Raw genomic sequence first — 5792 nt, forward strand, 5'->3', positions numbered from 1 at the left:
AGTTGATGCCATCATTCCTACAGATGACATCTGTGATGTAGTGCACTGGCAGAGCCCTCTGTACTATCCTATCCTGGTCATGCTCCTTGTTGTTTCTACCACCATATCCTCAGAAGTAGATAAAATCTTATTTCTGTATGTGCTTACGTACAACAAATGCTCCTAAGCTATACAATTCAAAGAATAAGAATTTTGAGAATTCTCCGTAGGGCATATCCAAGCATTGTGCACAACAAAAGATAGTGAACTGAACACCATGTTTGGATAGGAAGCAGAACTAAATGCATGAAAAATCACAGAAATACTAAGAGAGGCATAGCAACCACATGCATAAGAATTAACCAGAACGGCTCATTGCTAAGAACCTGCGTATCTATACACACACAAAGAATCAGAAAGAGCCCTCTAGCTTACTATATAGGGCATAAATTGCATATCCAAACCTCAAATGGGTTAATTATCTCTCAGAGCTACTAAACAGTTAGAAGATTCTTTGCATCAGTTATGAAGATCCATGATTAACCCTTTCTCTTTGGATAGAGGTTGTTTCACTAATGCTCTTGATCTGTTCTTTTTTCAAAGTTAGGAACAAGGTAGTACCATGACAAAAACTAAAAGGAAACACACCATCATTACCATGAAAAATATGACGTACCACCAGAAATTGATCATTGGATTATCGAAACATACCATTCCCCCTTGATGGGTGTTCAGAGGCGTGCACATAAGAGAATACCACCAACATGACCAACCTCGCTGATTCCAACACCAAACAGCTTACTCAACCCATACTTTGTCTTCGGAAAGATGACAACTTCTTGGACACAATACAAACATATAAGGATGTTTACAAAAAGTGGTCATAATCAACTCTAATTCAGAACTTGTACATTGAATATATAAGTGTTGATAATCTCTTGTAATTCAGAGCTAGATACAGTAGTATTCTATTCTGAAATTGCATATGAAGTTGCACACAGCCTGCACATTGCACATACAAATAGCACACACAGATTTCAGCATCCATTGCACTACAAATATCACACACCGTGGCCTGCTACACTACTATTTGCTGCACAAATTTCACTAATCAAACATTAGCCTATTGCATTACTACTTGCTGAAGCCACCGAGAATACTGTGTTGGCTTAAACCCTGTCTCCCTCGCCCTTCTCTGAATTTAGTCATTTTTCAGATAAGTGTCGCTAGACACATTCAGTTTCGTCAGTAGCCAGTCGTTTTTCCATTAGCAGTTTTTCCTCGCCAATTGGTTGCGTTTTGTGCGCCTTGGCTTAGTCGTAGTAGGCCCAGCACGAAGCTCGGATCATGGGGATGGACGTGGTCAGTAGTGGAGCACGTTGCTCAGGCACGATCGTGTACTCTTGATGAATAAAAAGGGTAAAACAGAAAAGCTGCAGATGTAGAGCGCGGCACAAAAAAACTTCAGTGTCTCTGCGTGTTCTTCCTCTCTGAATTCTCTCTCTCCCACGACCGAGCTAGAGTTTAGGGAGACATACTGAAGGCACAATCAACAAGAACATCACAAAATCGTAAAAGAGAGCTTCGCCTCCTGAATTTTTAATTAAAAAGAATTAGGGATTACAGATTGATCAATTATAAAATGTCACAACCTGAATATGTCACAAAGGGGATTGCGAATTAGACTACATATCCAGTCCATTGACCAAACTGAAACTAAAATTAATGTCCCCCTAAATTTAAGCAGTGCTAAAATCCCTAATAAAATCAGTGCATTTCGACTTCAGAAATGACATTAAAACTGAACAACTATGAATTGAGTAAGAAAAGAAGACAGCTACACGCACGTAGACGTACCTGGAAGCAGGTGACGTTCTGGAAGCAGTGGAGCTCCTGCGTGAAATCAGGGAGGCCGATGTGGTGTGGTGGAAGATCCGGTTGAAGGTTGAGGGTAGGGTTTGGGGCGTCTCCGTCCGTCCATGGCTGCTGCCGGGCCGGGTCGGACCTCCATGGCCGACCTCCCTCGAGGACGGACGCGGATTAGGTCAACGACGGCGCGCTGATGCCGCCGTGGATCTAGGCGCTCTCTCTCCCTTCCCTTCGCTTCCCTTGCCTTCCCTTCCCTTCCCTTCCCTTGGGATTCCGTTGGGAGAGGAATAGAAGGTTGGGGGCGGCGGCGTAGGGGGGCGAGGAGATCGCCGGCGGCGGGGTTGGATTGGGGTGCGGCGGCGGCTGCGACTGGAGACGGGAGACGAGGTAGGGCTAGCGAGGGATTGGTTCTATCGCGACGGTAAAACCAGCGGAGGAGAGGTGGTGGACCGAACAAAAAAACCTACGAAAAAAACCGAACGATAGTGGTGGGATGAAAATAAACCCGGAACGAAAACTACCAACTGAGACATTAGGAGTAGAGATTGGTGTAATATCTACTGTATTCCAACTTTTCCATGGTTCATACCCCCCGATACTACCAACAGATTCATCAAAATAAGCAAACAACACATAGAAAACAGAATCTGTCAAAAACAGAACAGTCTGTAGTAATCAGTAACTCTCGAATACTTCTGTAACTCCAAGAAATTAGGACACCTAGGCAATTTGTGTACCAATCCAGTGCAAAAAGAATCAAAGCAAAAGCACGCTTATGTGAATTATGAAAATTATTTTTCTGGGCGCAAAAGTTTCTGTTTCTCAGCAAGATCAAAACAACTATCACCGTACGCTATCCCAAAGGTCTTACTTGGCACAAACACTAATTAAAACACAAAAACACATCTAACCAGAGGCTAGATGAAGTATTTATTGCAAAACAGAACCAAAAAGCAAAGAACAGAAATAAAAATTGGGTTGCCTCCCAACAAGCGCTATTGTTTAACGCCCTTAGCTAGGCATAAAACACGAATAGATCTAGGTATTGTCATCTTTGGTATGCAATCCATAAGTGGCTCTCATAATAGATTCATATGGCAATTTAATTTTCTTTCTAGGAAAGTGTTCCATGCCCTTCCTTAACGAAAATTGATATCTAATGTTTCCTTCTTTCATATCAATAATTGCACCAATCGTTCTAAGGAAAGGTCTACCAAGAATAATAGGACATGTAGGATTGCAATCTATATCAAGAACAATGAAATCTACGGGCACATAATTCCTATTTGCAACAATAAGAACATCATTAATTCTTCCCATAGGTTTCTTAATAGTGGAATCCGCAAGATGCAAAATTAAAGAACAATCATCAAATTCACGAAAACCTAACACATCACATAAAGTTTTTGGAATTGTGGAAACGCTAGCACCCAAATCACACAAAGCATAGCACTCATAATGTTTAAACTTAATTTTAGTAGTAGGTTCCCACTCATCATAAAGTTTTCTAGGGATAGAAACTTCCAATTCAAGCTTTTCTTCAAAAGATTGCATCATAGCATCAACGATATGTTTAGTAAAAGCTTTGTTTTGATTATAAGCATGAGGAGAATTCAACATGGGTTGCAACAAAGAAATACAATCTATTAAAGAACAATTATCATAATTAAATTCCTTGAAATCCAAAAGAGTGGATTCATTGCTACTTAAAGTTTTGACCTCTCCAATCCCACTTTTATCAACTTTTGCATCAAGATCTAAAAACTCTGAATCATTGGGACGCCTTTTAACTAAAGTTGACTCATCTCCAGTACCATATTTATCAAGATTTATATTAGAAAACAAAGATTCAATAGGAGTCACATCAATCACTTTAAGATCTTCATCATTATTTTCACGGAAACTAGAAGAACACGTTTTTACAAACCAATCTCGTTTAGTAGGCATCTTAGCGGTTCTTTCTTTGCACTCATCAATGGAAATTCTCATGGCTTTGAGAGACTCATTAATATCATGCTTGGGTGGAATAGATCTAAGTTTCAAAGAATCAACATCAAGAGAAATTCTATCCATGTTCCTAGCCAAATCATGAATCTTGAGAAAATTTTCTTCAATCAAAGCATTGAAATTGTTTTGCGAACTCATAAATTCTTTAAAACTAATCTCAAATTGGAGGGCATCTTATTAAAATTTCCATAAGAATTTTTGTATAAATTACCATAATTATTAGAGGAATTACTAGGAAACGGCCTAGGATTAAAATTACCTCTATACGCGTTATTACCAAAATTGTTCCTACCAACAAAATTCACATCCATAGATTCATTATTATTCTCAATAAAAGTAGACAAAGGCATATCATTAGGATCAATAGAAGCACTCTTGCTAGCAAATAATTTCATAAGTTCATCCATCTTTCCACTCAGAACATTAATCTCTTCAATCGCATGCACTTTTTTACTAGTGGAAGATCTTTCGGTGTGCCATTGAGAATAATTAACCATAATATTATCTAGGAGTTTAGTAGCTTCTCCTAAAGTAATTTCCATAAAAGTACCTCCCGTGGCTGAATCTAGAAGATTTCAAGAAGCAAAATTCAATCCGGCATAAAAAAATTGTATAATCATCCACAAATTCAAACCATGAGTAGGGCAATTTCGTATCATCAATTTCTTCCTCTCCCAAGATTGTGCAACATGTTCATGATCAATTTGCTTAAAGTTCATAATATCGTTCCTAAGGGAGATGGTCTTAGCGGGTGGAAAATACTTGGAAATAAAAGCATCTTTACACTTATTCCATGAATCAATACTATTTTTAGGCAAAGATGAAAACCAAGTTTTGGCACGATCTCAAAGTGAGAACGGAAATAGCTTCAATTTAACAATATCATTATCCACATATTTTTTCTTTTGCATATCACATAACTCAACGAAACTATTAAGATGGGATGCGGCATCTTCACTAGGAAGGTCGGAAAATTGATCTTCCATAACAAGATTCAGCAAAGCGGCATTAATTTCATAAGATTCCGCACTAGTGGCGGGAGCAATCGGAGTACTAATAAAATCATTATTATTGGGGTTGGAAAAATCACACAATTTGCTATTCTCTTGAGCCATCGTGATAAAGCAAGCAATCCAACACGCGAGCACACAAAAAGCAAGCGAAAAAGACGAACGGAAGAGGGGCGAAGAAAAGGCAAGGATAAGGGCGAATCTTTTCGAAAATCGTTTTAGAAGTGGGGGAGAGGAAAACGAGAGGCGAATGGTGAATGATGTAATGCAAGAGATGAGAGTTTTATGATGGGTACTTGGTATGTCTTGATTTGGCGTAGATCTCCCCGGCAATGGCGCCAGAAATTCTTCCTGCTACTTCTTGAGCTTGCGTTGGTTTTTCCCTTGAAGAGGAAAACGTGATGCAACAAAGTAGATATAAGTATTTCCCTCAGTTTGAGAACCAAGGTATCAATTCAGTAGGAGACAATGCACAAATCACCGAATACCTGCACAAACAATCAAACAACTTGCACCCAACGCGATAAAGGGGTTGTCAATCCCTTCACGGTTACTTGCAAAAGTGAGATCTGATAGAGATAGATAAATGATAATGTAAATATTTTTGGTATTTTTGGTTTATAGATCGGAAAGTAAAAGATTGCAAAATAGTAGATCGGAAACTTATATGATGGAAAATAGACCCGGGGTCGTAGGTCTGTGGTAAACTACTCACGCTTCATCGGAAGGGCAATAGAGTTGATGTGGAAGCCCTTCGTGGTCAAATCCCCCTCCGGCAGGGTGTCGGAAAAGGTCCCTAGATGGGATCTCACGGGCACAGAAGGTTGTTGTTAAGGCATGTCTCTCTCTAAGTAGTTTTGGTGATTGATGACAACGCCTTTGCGGACTAATCGTGTGCATTGAGTATTTTAGAGATTCATCCTTTGG

This window comes from Aegilops tauschii, chromosome 7 (genome assembly GCF_002575655.3).
Source record: "Aegilops tauschii subsp. strangulata cultivar AL8/78 chromosome 7, Aet v6.0, whole genome shotgun sequence".
NCBI classification, from domain to species: Eukaryota; Viridiplantae; Streptophyta; class Magnoliopsida; order Poales; family Poaceae; genus Aegilops; species Aegilops tauschii.